The 17,718-nt window shown below is 36.3% G+C and overlaps 1 pseudogene; it reads right to left on the minus strand.

The window, feature by feature from the left end:
* Nucleotides 1-7,249: 7,249 nt before the first annotated feature.
* On the minus strand, nt 7,250-16,749 carry LOC133305722 (putative calcium-binding protein CML19; annotated as a pseudogene).
* Between the last annotated feature and the right edge of the window lie 969 nt (nt 16,750-17,718).

Here is a 17,718-nt window from a genome sequence, read left to right on the forward strand (position 1 = left end):
TTGGACTCCTCTGGCTTGGATTGTTAGCTTGCAAGGTAAGCTTTCTTGTCCTCGGTTTAGCCATTGTTTGTTCCACCATGTCCCATAGGGGGATGGTTATATGCATGATATGTTTTCATGTACTGTTTTATTGAAATGCTATTGAGTTGTTAACTGCAATTGCTTTATGATATATATGTGGTGTTTCGCCTAGACAGGAAGCCATGGGGTGGTCCTGTGGGCGGGTACAGCAAGGGCGTGTACTGTGTGGGTAATAGATGTATTCCTGCACTTCTCTGATCAGTAGAATGGTTATAACATAATGACATGATTATCTGCTGTATTGCACTGTTTTGGAACTTATACTGTTGAACTGCTTTTAGAACTTATATTGCACATGTATGTGAGCTTGGGGTGGAAGGACCCCTTGTCTTACTGAGATTTCTGTTTAGAGATCTCACCCCACATTTGGGGCACCATTTTCAGGTTCAGGTATTGCTGGAGTTGAGACCTTTAGCGGCAGGAGACCGGACCTTAGCTGATATTGTTGTTTATATGATGATATGTTTGGATGCTGGATTATATCTGCTGATGATATGCTATTAGCTTGTTATTATTATGTTGCTGTCATTGAGACTATGTTTGGCTTTATTGCCTTATTTGGTGAGCATGGGGATTGTCCACGCCACATTGATTGACTATTTCTTAGTTTAGATGTGAGTTGTAATAATGTATCAGGATTATGTCCGGGCTACGTGTTGTAGTTTTGTGATTTTAGATACTCACAGTTATTTATATATTGAGGTATTTCAGTTAGCTGTCTATTTGCAATTTACATATAGGCAATGTTTTGAAATGAATTAAGTAATTCAACTTGGATAATGATAATGACGTCATAATCGATAAGAAAAAGATATTCTGCATTTTTAATTAAGAGTGGCTTAGTACGATGACATGTTAACAAACTGGGTATACACGGGGTGTTACATTTTATGGTATCAGAGCACTTTCTAGGGAAAAGCCTGTATGTATTGCAATAACTTAGGATGTTTCGTTGCGAGCTTGTCTTGTGTGTTTCCTCTTTTGGGTTTTACTATGATGATGCATGAGTGACCACATCGTGTGGGCCTGATCAACTCATTCTTTGTGTAACTTGTGCAGAATCATGGTAATGCCTAGGAGAAACCGTGAGACGAACGAGGATCAATCGGATCCTGTCCTGACTGCATTGGCTGAGATGTAGGCGGCTAGACTAGCCGATCAAGAGACCACTAGATTAGCCAACTTGGCAATGATAGACGTCGTTCGAGAGGCGAACTGGAAGGCCACGGAAGATGTCTTTGAGGCAAACAGACTGGCGAACATGACCATAATTAGGGTCATGTTGGAGGAGATGCGGGCTGGCCGCAATGAAGGTCAGTTCCCACCGCCACCACCGCCGCCTCCGCCTAGTCTTTAGGATGTTAGCCAGAGTCACGTTGAGGGTGCCACTCCTTTGATTGGGGTGATAGAACCCTATATGGAGCCTGCTGAAGACCGTGATGTGATTGATCGTCGGCTGAATGCTTTTCGCTAGCATAAATAACCTTTTTTTTATGGATCTTATGATCCTATTGCTGCTGCGGATGGCTACATGCATTGGATAAGATCTTCAGAGTCATGCAGTGCACCAACCCGCAGAAGCTAATGTTTACGACGTACTTGCTGGAGGGCGATGCTCATGAGTGGTGGACGAACACCTCTCACACCTTTGAGATGCAGGGTCATGTGATGACATGGCCATTCTTTGAAGATTGCTTTCTGGGTCGGTACTTCTCTTATGATGCGCAGGAGAGGAAGAGGGAGTTCGACAGTTTAGTGCAGGGCTCGTTGTTTGTTGATGAGTACCTGGCTAAGTTTAATCAGCTGGTGAAGTTTGCACACTTTCGGATGGCTATGACTACTCCAATGTTTTTGGCTGCAAGTTCCGCAGGGGACTTAATGAGGAGATAGATGACAAGATTGTTGTACCTGCATCCAGAGATTTTGGCACTTTGATTCAGCAGTGTCGAGACATTGAGGACGTCTGCATTGGGAGCAAGGCCAAGAGGGCCGATGTAGCAGAGGTGAAAGGAACTGGTAGTTCCACTTCCTGGAAAGACAGGAAGTTTGTTGGAAAGGGAAACAAGAAGCAGTTAGCTGCTAGGCAGGCGCCTAGTCAGTTCAAGAGGACTTCTTCGTAGCAGGGAGGTTTTGCTAGACCTCCTTCCACTCCTAGATGTGCGGGGTGCGGAAAGGAGCATGCAGGACGTTGTGCTACCGGTCAGTTGATCTGTTTTCACTGTGGCAAGGAGGGCCATTACTCCCGAGACTGTCCGTCGTCGACGGCGAGGGCTGCAGCGATTCAAGCAGTTCAGATACAGATGGTTCCTTTGACTGCTACAGCGGCACCCGTTGTGCCACCAGCCACTGGGCGTGTGTATACGTTGGATCGGCAGCAGTCGGACCGAGCTCCGAACCTTGTCAGAGGTACTGTTTCCATTGGTGGATCTTTTATTGATGCATTGTTTGACTCCGGGGCTACGCATTCCTTTATTGCAACCCCGATTGCTGTGGGGCTTGAATTGCCCATGTCTGTGTTTTCTCCACTGTTGCGGGTGACCACCGCCATCGGAGAAAAGTGTGATTCTACCACTGTACATCGAGATGTCTTGTTTTAGTGGGATGGCCGTGACTACTCGGTTGATCTGATTGGATTGCCAATGGCTAATCTGGAAATCATTCTGGGCATGGATTGGTTGTCCAGAAATTGTGTGATGATTGATTGCTATGCGTAGCGAGTGATGTGTCTCCGTGTGATTCCATAGTCAGTTCCTCGCCTTTTGTTTCTGTGATGCAGGCTAGGAGAGCCTTGCGAGCAGGGACATTTGGTTATGCCATGTTGGGAGGTTTGGTGAGTGGGACACAGGAGGATATCACTGGCATTCCTGTGGTGGAGAAATTCCTCGAGGTGTTCCCTGAGAAGATTCCTGAGTTTCCGCCACAGAGGGAGATAGAGTTCTCCATAGATTTGTGGTCTGGTGTGGGGCCTATTTCATTAGCTCCGTATCGGATGTCGCCACTAGAGTTGGTGGAGTTGTAGGAGCATAGTGAGGATCTTTCAGCGAAAGACTTCTTTCGACCGAGCGTGTCTCCATGGGGAGCACCGGTCATTTTGTTGTAAGGTAAGATGCCTTATGTCATTACATTATTGTGATGGTGCTTTGTTTAAGAATGGGAAATTCTCTTCAAGGAAATTCAAGTGTGTAACACTTGGACCTTGTGGCAAGGCCACGCGCGATCTTGTATATGCGAATCTTGTACATGTACAAGTAGTTTGTGGGTTGAGTGGTCTCCATGACTCTAGGTTCTTATGTTGATTATTGATATGCTTTATAAGTAGTTGGCATGCTAACACCATGGGTAGTGTAAATCATGAAATAAGTATGATAAACTGTTGTAATGTATCAATGTTATTCACCTTTAATTGACTCTTGATTTTGCAGATGCCATGGAGATTGAGGTATACTGTTGCATAGAGTTTTTGATTTATTATGTTATTGAAATTGAAAATTTTGCAGGTGTACGTGAACTAAGGTACGTTACTATGTGAATGAGCATGTTAACTAACATGTATTGGTAGAAATGAACATAATTATGATTTCGTACTGTGAAAGGAATATGAATTTATTTTGAAAATAATGAATTGTTAATTTGTAAGTCTTGTCGATGTTAGAGTCATGGAATAGAACCAAACTCACTCAAGTTTTGTGTGTATTAGAGTATCTGGGGTCAGGTCACCTCTATTGAGAAGTGACTGATGATCCCAGAAAATTGAAGGTCGTTCTGATGTTTTTGAGAAGTTTTGAGTTTTGACGGTGACTTCCTTGTTTGGGGATGCACTTATCGAGACGAAGGCTGTGAGAGTTGAGTTTGAGCTCATGGAATAGATCCAAGAGGCGCAAGTGCAGAGAGAGTTCCTGGACTTTGTGAAGAACCAGGACGGTGTCTTGGAATGAAGAAGGACATTGTTGTTTTCATGTCCAAATGTTTGTTTGCCAAAAGGTGAAGATAGAACACCAGAAGTCGTCTGGTAAGCTTCAACCTCGTGAGATTTCGCAGTGGAAATGGGAGAGCATTTTCATGGACTTCGTGATAGGTTTGCCTAAGACTCAGGCTGGTTGTGAATCTTTCTAGGTCATTGTGGACAGACTGACGAAGTCTGCCCATTTTCTTCCAGTAAAAGGTGAGCTTCTCTTTAGGGAAATTGGTCAAACTTTATGTTCGCGAGATCGTGAGGCTTCACGGGGTGCCCGAGAGTATCATCAGTGATAGGAACCTGAAGTTCACATCTCGATTCTGGGAGGCGCTGCAGGGAGCTTTTGGTACTCAATTGAGATTGAGTACAGCCTATCACCCTCAGACTGACGGACAGACTGAGCGGACCATCCAGACCTTGGAGGACATGTTGAGGGCTTGCTCTTTGGAGCAGGTTCTGCATGGGATAGGTAACTACCATTGGTGGAGTTTTCGTACAACAACAGTTTCCATGCTAGCCTGGGCATAGCACCCTACGAGGCGTGGTATGGTAGGAGGTGTCTGACTCCTACCTGCTGGTCTGAGGTTGGAGATAAGGAGTTGTTTGGCTTGGACTTTGTCCAAGATACTACCCAGCAGATCCAGATGATCAGAGATAAACTAAAGCAGGCGCAGAATCGCCAAAAGAGTTACTACGATGTCAAACATCGTCCACTGGAATTCAGTGAGGGTGAGTACGTGTTTGTGAGACTTTCACTTGTCACCGGTGTTGGTCGGGCCCTCGGAGGGAGGAAGTTGAGCCCGAGATTCATTGGGCCATATCAGATCCTTAGTAGAGTATTGCCTACCGGCTTGCCTTGCCTCCGAACTTGGCCAATATCCACGACGTGTTTCACGTGTCTCAGCTTCAGAAGTACATAGCAGATCCTTCGCACGTGGTGCAACCGGATGATGTGGAAGTTCGGAAGAACTTGAAAATTCCCGTCGAACCACTCAAGATTCTCGATCGTGGCGAGAAGAAGCTGAGGAGCAAGATCATTCCGATGGTCAAAGTGCAATGTGCAGGAAGAACTCATGAGAAGTGTACTTAGGAGTGAGAGGACGAGCTTCTCCGACAGTAGACCGGCTTTAGGTATGTTCCCTACCTTGATCTTGAGTTTTCTTAGGTTAAAGGTTGAGTCTTTGTATGTTAATGAGTTAAACAAGTAACCAACGTGATAACTAACCTAGAGGGGTTTAAAGATACATGCTTTAACGTTTTAAAGTGTTAAAAACCGAACCTTTGGAGTGATATCTCGTGAAATGCAGAAACTGCATTATGTCACGAAATATCCGGATATAATATCCGAATATTGGTATCCAGATACGGGGTCTGTTGATATTCGGATATGATATCCGGATGGGATATCCGGATATGTCCCCGACAAATATCTAGATATTCTGGGTTTTCGAGAACTGTAACGGTACTGTTCATACAGAATTCCATTTTGGATTAGTGGACCCATGATTGGCTTATGTAGACTTCTGTAATGAATAACCTAAGTCAGAATCAAGTGAGTAAGGGCTTATGGCTTTGTGAGAAGCCTAAAGACATGAAACGTAAAGCAAAGGCGTTGTCTTTATGTCTTATGCTTGTTAAGTTGAATATTGATACGATTGCTGGTCGAAAACAGATTGTGATTCTACTGTGTTTGGGCTTTGAACTTGGTTGGACACCTGGCATGGATTGTTAGCTTGCAAGGTAAGCTTTCGTGTCCTCGGTTTAGCCATTGTTTGTTCCGCCATGTTCCATGGGGGGATGGTTATATCCATGATATGTTTCATGGACTGTTTTATTAAAATGCTATTGAGTGTTAAGTGCAATTGCTTTATGATATGTATGTGGTGTTTCGCCTAGACAGGAAGCCATGGGGTGGTCCTGTGGGCGGGTACAGCAAGGGCGTGTACTGTGTGGGTAATAGATGTATTCCTGCACTTCTCTGATCAGTAGAATGGTTATAACATACATGACATGATTATCTGCTGCATTGCACTGTTTTAGAACTTATACTGTTAAACTGCTTTTAGAACTTATATTGCACATGTATGTGAGCTTGGGGTGGAATATCATTGAGGACCCCTTGTCTTACTGAGATTTCTGTTTAGAGATCTCACCCCACGTTTGGGGCACCATTTTCAGGTTCAGGTATTGCAGGAGTTGAGACCTCTAGCGGCAGGAGACCGGACCTTAGCTGATATTGTTGTTTATATGATGATATGTTTGGATGCTGGATTATATCTGCTAATGATATGCTATTAGCTTGTTATTATTATGTTGCTGTCATTGAGACTATGTTTGGCTTTATTGCCTTATTTGGTGAGCATGGGGATTGTCCATGCCACATTGATTGACTATTTCTTAGTTTAGATTTGAGTTGTAATAATGTATCAGGATTATGTCCTGGCTACGTGTTGTAGTTCCGTGATTTTAGATACTCATAGTTATTTATATATTGAGGTATTTCAGTTAACTGTCTATTTGCAATTTACGTACAGGCAATGTTTTGAAATAAATTGAGTAATTCAACTTGGCTAATGATAATGATGTCATAATCGATAAGAAAAAGATATTCCGCATTTTTAATTAAGTGTGACTTAATACGATGACATGTTAACAAATCGGGTATATACGAGGTGTTACACTGGAACATCTATTGGTTGGTGACCATAGTAGATTGCATGGAGTATTATTAGCTTTAATTTAAAATAATTTTTAACTTTAAAAAAACAAGCCAAAGAGGCTCTTTATTTCATTGCGATCAAAGCTAAGAAAACTAATGAAGGGGCTGCCTAGTGTGCCCGCAGATTAGTCGCAGTCAAAAAAGATGCTAAGAAATTTATTATTTCTTTTTTTTTGTAAAATAAATTTATTATTGCATGAAAAGGAATTTTAGTTTTTCCCCCAAAGGGGGCCCAGGTTATCTTGAGATTTTCATTTTCCACTACTAGTTACGTCTAATGCTATTTATTTTGAAGATGAAGAGAATGGGACAAAAGTGAAACAGCATCACAAAACGTAGTCACAAAGCAAAGTAATACATGAAGCTAAGCAATGCAGTGTGAATCTTTACAAAAGCATAACAACGAATCTATAGACTAAAAATGTGTACAAATAAATGAATCAAACCCAACCCCCCATACCGATTGAAGCCTTGAACTATAAATGTAGACAACATCACTGCATCATGATTCTGAATTCTTCAAAGCTAAGCACCCCATCTCCATTCAAATCAAAGTGACCAATCATCACTCTGCATTCCTCCACGGATTTTGATTCTCCTAACTTGCCAAGCATCCTTTTCAAGCTTTTGGGTGTTATAAACCCACACATCTCAATATCATTATACATCTCAAAAGCTTCTCTCAAGTCCTTCAACTTCTCCTCTTCCCCTGCTGCTTCCATCAACACAACAAAATCATCCAAACTCAGTAACCCATCACCATCAGAATCCAATTCTTCAATAGCCATTTCAGCTTCTTTAAACAATAACTCACCACCCATCATGCCTACCCGGTTCCTAAGCTCAGAGGGAGAAATCTTACCATCACCATCTTCATCAAAATACTTAATAACACGCTCAAACCCTGCATTCCTCATTTTATCACAACACAGATAATTGTAATAAACTTGCTACAAAATTAACACTAGTAAAGTTTTTAAGCACAAGATTACTTATATGTGTAATAATCGTATTGGCCTAATTGTATGCAACATCTTGTGAGGGATATGGTGATTATATATGTTGTGTTGTGAAGTCAAGTTGGTATTGTTTTCGCGTTAAGGTTGTCCCCAATATGGTAGCTGCCTAAATGGGTTGGAGTATTCCATTTCCGTTATGTTAGTGGCATCGGAAAATTCAAGAGAGGAAAGTGAAAAGAAAAGGGCAAAACGCGCTACGAAGGATCAAAAGACAGAAATGAGAATAATGAAATAAATGAATGCTTGGTAACCAATAAAATCAAAGGCGCGTTGATACCGCTTTACCGTATATAAATAAAGAAGTCAAATTTACTTGGTGAATTGAATTGCTTCGTAACTACATTTTTTTTATAGACTGGTTACCTAATAAATTCTTAAACATTTACTAGTTTTCCTTTTATCATGATTAATGGATGTATTCAATATAAATGATGTGAAAGGCTTCAACGTGTAAAAAGAATAATTTTTAATATATATTAGGTATTAGAAGGATAGACGTGTGAAAATATTATATCCATATTAAGTGTATATAAGAATTTCTATCTGCTGGAAAAAAGAATTCGTCTACTATATTAAATTGGCACTTGTTCAATAATATTAATTAGAGTGTTCTCTTTCTCTTAATTTAAACTGAAATTCGATTTTATCATAAAAAATTAAATATTATCAATTTCATTATTTGATAATAAATATATAAAAATATTCATTTAATATCTATGAAGGACTGGTATTAATATCCACAAAAAAAAAATGGTATAGCATTTTTCATGGGAGATACTCATTTTGGGGTTGGGATAATATTTTATTATTATAAAAATTAATATAATTTCAACATAAATCAAAATTATCAAAACAAAACAAAAATTCCCAAGCTCTGGAATATCATCATTTTGGAGTCATAGAAAATAATTTTATCTCCTATAAATTTAATCCAACATTAAAAGACTAATTTGTTGTCAAAAGTTGATATTCAACAACCTTTTTAATGTATTTATAATTAAAAAGTTTAATAATATGATGATATTTTAATTCTTTAGATGGTGGAATGAGTAAATATTAAAAAACTCAACAATCGATGGATGTTTAATAATTTATCAAAATTAATGACACTAGCACCCAAAAAAAAACTATGAGTTCCAAAATAATCCTCTAATATTTATCCATATTAAGATTGCAGTTTTTTTTTAAGCAAGTAGCAATTGTTTTAGTTAAGTTTTGGGAAATGCTATATAATATATTTTATATAATCCTACGAGTGTAACATAGTTCTTTAAATATTTGCTTACAAATTTCCGTACGAGCTTAAACAGCTTATGAGAGAAATTCAGGGTTTGTTTGATTGTTTATATTTTCTTGTTTTAAAAAACTGTTTTGTAGACTAGTTAATGAAATAGGTGTTTTATGTGTTCTTTTTGTTTTGAAAGTTAAAAGTCAAAACACAAAATAAAAACAACTAATATATATTCTTTAAATTTGATTCTAAAAATTAAAAAATAATTATAATTTTTATAACTATTTTTACAAAAACAAGTTTTATCAAACTAGATTTTTTTATTATTTTATTCTGAAAATCATTTTTCAAAACATAATTCAAACAGGCTCTTACACTCTCTAGAGAGGTTCCCTTAAGCATAATTTTAGTAGTGGGGTTAGGCCTAGTTAAGAAAATCATAGTATATTTTATATAACAAGTGTTAAATGTATACTTTATATTAAAAAATTCATACAATTTAAGTTGTGTGACGTATTCACAACTCATTTGACAGCTAAATATGATTTTGATCTTTTATTAATATGTAAGATTTTAGTTTTAATTTTAGTTAACTTTTGACTCGTTCTTTTAATTTTAGGCCGGAGAAAACACGACAATAACGTAACTGAATAACAAAAGGATGGTAGTTCAGTTGGTATTAGAAAATTGAGCAAGTTTTGTTTTAATTTTCTATTATTTCCAAAAAAAAAAAGAAAATTGAGCAAGTTAGGGTGAGAATATATGTTCGATACTTCTTAGTATTATTTTTGAGAGAGGTTTAAAGTCTTAATTCCAGGACACGTCCTATATCGGACTAGTCATAAAGTAATGAACCGATTGAAATATCACCAAATAAAAAATAGATTATTAAATCACTATAGCCACATGTACATTCCAATGGATTGAAGTATACAATTAGAGGTCAAAATAGGCTGAGTTGAGCTAGACTTTAACTTAAATAGACCAGACCAATGTAAAATACTTTAGATATGGTATGATCTGTTAGCTTTATGTAGATCCAAATTATAAGTTTAACATGGTCTATATTTAAAAAATAATAATTTTGGCCTAAACTTGTTAGTCTGTTTAAAGGCTATTTGATCATTTTACCCCTCATTAATTAATTAATAACTATTTTTCCCCTGATTCGAAACTATCTATCAATCTGCCATTTTTAATCGACTACTTTGCATTTTTAATCAACTAAATGGTTGTTGGGAGATTTAATCGGCTAAATCTCCTTACTTAATCGATTAAAAAATCATACTGACTTGTTTTCCTTTGTTGTCTGTTGGGAGATTTAGTCGACTAAATAGGGAGATTTAGTCGATTAAATCTCCCAACAACCATTTTTGCCTGTTTTGGCCATTCAGTCGATTAAAAATGCAAGGTAGTTGATTAAAGATGGGCAGATTGGTAGATAGTTTCAAATCAGGGGTGAAATGGTTATTAATTAATTAATAAGGGGCACAAGGGTGAAAAAGCCTCTGTTTAAACCTATTAGACATTCAATAATTAAAAAAATAATAATTAAAAAGAATAATTAAAATAATATTGTTTTATTATTTAAAATCATTAAAATAAATTTTATTTATTTTATTTAAAAAAATAGTAAGATATAAGCGGATCTGTAAGTTTATAGGTCCGACATGTAAAAAAAACTTATGACCTATTTAAGCTGAAATCTATTTTATTTGATTATGTATACTAGGCCAAAACTGATATAATATAGGCTTCAAGTCATAGATACCTATTAAGTCTGCTAACTTATTTACATCTCTGTATACAATCCTTTCGGCCGTTTTGAGTTATTCATGGATTTAGGAATTAAGGTTTAAGCTCTTTCGCCGAAATTCGACCGAATTAAGTTCCACTAAGCCTCGATTGGGTTCAGGAAGGGATTGAGAAAGGTAAGAAGGTAAACATGATTTGGGTTGAGGCAGAGGAACATGGCCATGGGTTTCCTTAACTTGTATTCAAAGAATAAATTAATCAAAGCGATTTAGTTTTTTTTTGTAAAAAAAATTATTAAGATAATATAATTTCACAACTATTTATCAAAATAATATAGATTGACCATTTTTAAAATTGTAGGTTTCATAAATATAACATGTGTTGGCCTGGCTAAAGGATATGTAAGATATGCGCAAGTATACACAGCCACAAGTAGTATATGGGTATTTAAGATCTTATTATCATCCCACAGAGATCTTATGATGAAAAACTTCAAAATCAAAATTTTCAATTGATTAAAACTGAATTTTTGACTAAAAAGAAAACTATGATTAATGTAAGAACCCGCACCGTTAATTTAAGAATTTAATTAATTTAAATATAAATTTATAAAATAATTCCATAATTAATATAGAATAAATATGGGAAGACTTGAATAATTAATATAAGGGCTTAATAATGATGAAAGTCACTTTTTTGACAAAAGTGCAGATACCGATTCTGTTCCACGGTATAAGTGCGTACCGATAAAGTATCCCAAAAAATTATAATAAGTATGTGAATATTCCTAGAATAATATTTAGGACTAGTATGCCAAGTTTGGAGTCAAAATAATGAGAACTTGCATCAGGACTAATATCGGCTATGTAAAAGCCCGTACCGGCAAAATGCTGAAAAATTACAATAAAAATATGAAAAATCCTAGAAAATGGCTAGGTTCAGAATCTAAAGTTTGATATTACAATGATTAGTGGAGCCATTAGTGCTAATACAGTGAGATTAAACTTAATGCGAGTATAAATAGTCTTGACACAAGTCTCTAGGTCAGAATTTCTCATGCTACGTGCCTCCATTTTTCTGAAGCCTTGAGCAGCCCCATTGCCACCCTTCTTCCCTCTGCATAGAACCTCCAAGGGACCATCTTTCCTCTTGGTTTATTCACAAAAACACCATGGGTAAGTGTATTCAAGCCTTGGGAAGTTGAAAGGCAATATATTTCTGAGTTAGAGTATCATTTTGAGTGAGTGTTGGGGGATGAATTTTGGTAGGAGTTGTGGGAGCCTTTTCTTTAACATTTGTGGTGGCAAGAAGCCATTTTTGGAGAGAAAGGACCTTGCTTGATAGCCATTTTCATGGACCTTTGAAGTCAGAACCTTATGGCTGGTTTGAGAGCTCCAAGAGCACTTGTGGTTTCTGTTTTGAGCCTTTGAGGTATGTTCCTCACCTTTGATCATGAGTTTTCTATGTAAAGGCCAAGTCTTGGCATGTATAATGAGATGATTAAGTAGCTAACATGATCACTGGTCTAAATGGATTTAAAGATGCATGTTTTAACGTGTATAAGTGTTAAAAACTGAGTCTTGGAAGGATATCTTCGCGAAATGCAGAAACTGCATTCTATTGCGAAATATCCGGATATTAATATCCGGATATGGGTTTGGAGATATCCGGATATTCTGAGAATTTCGAGTTGGTGACTGCTCTGTTCATACAGAATGGTATATAGGGTTTGTGGACCCGTGATTAGTTAAGTTGAACCTCTGTAATAATTTAACGAAGTCAGAATCAATTGGATTAAGGGCTTATGGCTTTGGCAGAAGCCTAATGGAATGAAACGAAAAAGAAAACGTTGTCGTTGTGTCATGAACTTTTAGAATATGAATGTTGATACGATTGCTGGTCTAAACAGATTGTGATTTTGTTGTTTGTGGACCTTGGGCTGGTGTTGACCTTTGACTTCGGGTTGTTAGCTTGCAAGGTAAGCTTTCGTGTCCTCGGTTTTGTCCATTGTTGGTTCAACCGTACCTCATGGAGGGATGGTTTATATGCATGATGTGTTTTCATGAAATGATGTTTATTGAAATGCTATTGAGATGTTAAGTGCAAGTGCCTTAATGATATGTTTGTGGTGTTATGTAAGAACCCACACTGTTAAATTAGGAATTTAAATGATTTAATTATGAAATTAAGAGATAATTCCATAATTGATGTAGAATAAATATGGGAAGACTTGAATAATTAATATAAGGGCTTAATAATGTTGAAAGCCATTTTTCTAACGAAAAGTGCAGATATCGGTTCTGCTTCACGGTATAAGAGCGTATCGGTGAAGTATCCCGAAAAATTATAATAGGTACATGAATATTTCTAGAATAATATTTAAGTCAAGAATATCAAGTTTGAAGTCATAATAATAAGTATTGGTGTCAGAACTAATATCGGCAACGTGAAAACGCGTACCAGAAAAGTGTTGGGAAAATTATAATAAAAATATGACAAATCTGAGAAAAATGGCTAGGTTCAGAATATGAAGTTTGAGATTAAAATGATAAGCGTAACTATTAATGCTAATACCGATGGATTAAACTTAAGCGTACTATAAATACTAAATGCACACTTCTCTAGGTCAGATTTTGCATTCTTCTACGTGGGTTTTCTGGTGCATTTTGGCTGCCATCCTTTCTCTCTTCACAACTCCATAGTTTTGCCTTCAAGAAAAACCAAACACACCATTGGCCACCTAGAGCTACTCTTAATGGAGAAAAAATCAAACTTGAATACCATTTTCGTGGGTGAGGTTGGGCAGTAGCTGATGGTAGCATCAACGTCTTCAAATATCCTTCTTTTTCTGTATTAGAAGCCTTGGGTATACCTCTCAACCCTCTCTCTTGAATTTTGTTGAAAAGATTGAGTTTTGAACATGTTTAATGAGTAAAAATGATAACTGAGTGGACTACAAGATAGAACATACATTAAAAGGGTAACTTGAACCTCTATGAACCATAAAAATGATAATTTGTGGTTTTGGTTTGCAAAAATTGACATTTTTTATCGAAATCTGGGTTCTACTGATGTTCTACCCGAGTACATCTTCAACCCTACCCGGGTAGATGTTCTGAGCAACTTACCCGTGTACATACCCTATTACCCGAGTACAGGAATCAACAGTGAACATAGTTTACACAAATTGGGTGCCGTTTAGACCTATGTGAAGCTAACAAATAGTGATACAACCATGAAAAATTTCGTAGACATTGGATAAGTTATTTGACCTCAGTGTTACTTTTAATTCGCGACTAGGTTGCTGGAAATTCAGTTTGCAACAGTCACTTTGCGAAAAATATAACCGGAGTTATACAACTCCGATTGAGACATAAAGTATATCATTGAAAATATTAATATGTATAGTTTAACATAGTAAAATCTTAGAATATTTGATAAAGGAAGAAGCCTGCAGTCACAAAATGAAAAAGAAAACGTAGTCTAAATGTCATGAAATTGTAGGATCTGTTTATTAATGATATTTTTTTTTTTTTTTTGTAAATTATTAATGATATTTTTACATAAAACAGATTGCATTTGTCGGACTGTGTGACTATTGGTATGTCTGTTTATACCGAGCATTTGGATAAGGATTTTGGCAGTACAGGTAAGATTCTGGTCCTCGGATTGGTCAGTTACTTGTTCCACCGACCTCGATGGGAGGGTGGTTTATATATATGGTATGTTTTATGCAAATGATATATGCCTGAGATATGTGGATATGCATGTTGATGTAATGTATGGATGTGATGTTGATTACTTGCACGATCAGGATGCGACCCTGGTGTGAGACATAAGGCTGCGACCCTTATGTTTAGATAGGTCGCGAACGTATGTAAATCCTATCATGTTCCCTGGCCAGTTGGACCACACTTGCATACATCATATGAGATATGAATTGTGGTACATGACTTTTGGAGTATTTGGATATATTGTCATCATGATATTGTTTCTGCATGTTCATGCATTGTACTTAACTTTTTGAACTTATTATATACTTGTAAGTGAGCTTGGGGCAGAATAGTCCTTGAGGATCCCTTGTCTTATTGAGATTTCTTGTTAGAAATTTCATCCTATGTGTGGCACATTTTCAGGTATAAGTGTTCTTGAGATTGAGACCTCTTGCGGCAGGAGGCCGGAGTTTAGCTTATGATATGTTGCATACTTTGACTGTTATGTTAGGATATGACTATGCCCTGATATTATATGACTATTGTACTTGAGACGTGATGATTATGTTGTTTTATTTTGTGATCATGAGGGTTGTCCATGCCACATTGGTATAAGCTATGTGTATTCAGACTTGAGTTGTATTATTGTATCAGGACATGTCCGGCCTACGTGTTGTAGTTCCGTGACTTGATATATTATTTATGTTATTAGGTTATTCAGTATAGTTATTTATTATAATTTACATACAGGCGGCTTTTGAAAAAGAATTAAGTAAATCCACTTGGTAAATATGTTAAGTTTCATAATTGAAAAAAGTTAGCTTCCGCATTTATTTAGCTGTGCATATTACCATGATATGATTAATACACCGGGTGCACACAGGGTGTTACATGTTCTACCTAGGCGATAAGCCTGAGAATGTAACGTCATACAAGATGATGATTCTGTGAGTGAGGAATCCAAGCAGTCCCATTCAGAAGAACACAAAATGTGACTAATATTCTCTGGGGCATATATAAGAACACAAAATTATCACACAGAGTTGCTACTATTGTTTGGCTACTAGTTCTTATATTATGCCTCTTCTGGGTTATACTACTATCTCTTCCATTTGCACCCATTACTCAAATATGCACTTTCTTTTTTCAGTTCAAATATGCACTATTCAAATCTTCATTTTGAGTGCATTGGTTCCACAGTTACAACCAAGATTTCTTATTTACGAAAAAGTTTGAAGCAAAAGTTAAATTTCTCCCCAACTACACCATCATGATTACCATCACATATCTTTTATAGTAAATTTATAGATAAAATATATTTATTAATTTTAATATTCAAACATTATTTTTAACTAACAAAATTCTTTTTATATATTCTTTGAAATGCAAAATAATTTTAACTTTAAAAAAAAGGAAAAATATTTCTGTAGTTACTGCAGATAAGTTATCTGCATTTATTCTCAAAACGACGTTGTTTTAGTATTGCAATATTAAAAAATTATAAATATAAAGACTATTATAACCCTGAAATAAATTAAAATTACAAAAACAAAATGATTTTTGTCTCAAAATAACGTCGTATTGGGCTTACTGCAGATAACTTATCATCAGATTTTGATTATTCCACTACTGACGTCTAATGCTATTTATGAAGGTGAAGAGAATGGGACAAAAGTGAAACAGCATCACAAAACGTAGTCACAAAGCAAAGTAATACATGAAGCTAATCAATGCAGTGTGGATCTTTACAAAAGCAAAACAACGAATCTATAGACTGAAAATGTGTACAAATAAATGAATCAAATCCAACCCTCCATACCGATTGAAGCCTTGAACAATAAATGTAGACAACATCACTGCATCATGATTCTGAATTCTTCAAAGCTAAGCACCCCATCTCCATTCAAATCAAAGTGACCAATCATCACTCTGCATTACTCCACGGATTTTGATTCTCCTAACTTGCCAAGCATCGTTTTCAAGCTTTTGGGTGTTATAAACCCACACATTTCAATATCATTATACATTTGAAAAGCTTCTCTCAAGTCCTTCAACTTCTCCTCTTCCCCTGCTGCTTCCATCAACACAACAAAATCATTCAAACTCAGCAACCCATCACCATCAGAATCCAATTCTTCAATAGCCATTTCAGCTTCTTTAAACAATAACTCACCACCCATCATGCCTACCCGGTTACTTAGCTCAGAGGGAGAAATCTTACCATCACCATCTTCATCAAAATACTTAATAACACGCTCAAACCCTGCATTCCTCATCTTATCACAACACAGATACTTAATAATGAAATCTTGATTGTAAAAAAAAGTCTTTTAAAAAAGCATTTAAAATTCCTCCAATTCTAAATAGTCTTTTAAAATCTATAAGATTTTTTATCTCAAAAAAATCTTTTAAAATCCTAATCCAATACACCTCCCTTAATTTAAATTGAAATCTCAATTTTATGATAAAAAGTTACATATTATCAATTTCATTATTTGATAATAAATATATAAAAATATTCATATAATACCAATGAAGGACTGGTTTATCCACACAAAAAAACAATAAATGGTATAGCATTTTTCATGTTAAGGGAGATAATCATTTTGGGGTTGGGATAAATTTTATTATTATAAAAATTAATATAACCTCAAAATAAATCAAAATTATGAAAAATAAAATTAAAATCTCAAGCTCTGTCATAAGTAATAATTTTATCTCGTATAAATTTAATTCAACATTAAAAGACTAATTTGATGTCAAAAGTTGATAATCAACAACCGAAATGATTTTTACCACACTTGGCACATTTTGGAATATGTTTAGGATTACCATTCTATGGTTTCCAAGTCCTTTAAAATTTATCACCAGGTTATCTCGCTTGAAAAATCATGCCTTTATTTCTTTTCCAGAAAGGAACTTTGCTCGGTCCAGCTTTAGTAGTTACTTCCTTCACCTCAGTTGATTTCTTATACGCGCCATAAACTTCTTCTACATACTTACATTGCTTATTTGGAGTAGGAAAGTCTCTAGATGCATAACCTGAAATCTTCTTTGCCAACATCTCAGATAAACCCCATTGAAACTTCACTGCTTGTTCAACAAGAGTAGGTAAAACCTTCCTGTAATGATCAAACTTTACCAGTTCATTGAACTTAGCCAGATATTGATCAACAATCATTGTTCCCTGCTTCAGCTCCAGATATTGTTTCTCCTTACTTTCCTTAGCTTCTCTAGTAAAATAC

This window comes from Gastrolobium bilobum, unplaced genomic scaffold (assembly GCF_033153095.1).
Source record: "Gastrolobium bilobum isolate Gb01-03AN ecotype WA unplaced genomic scaffold, APGP_CSIRO_Gbil_v1 utg144645, whole genome shotgun sequence".
NCBI classification, from domain to species: domain Eukaryota; kingdom Viridiplantae; phylum Streptophyta; class Magnoliopsida; order Fabales; family Fabaceae; genus Gastrolobium; species Gastrolobium bilobum.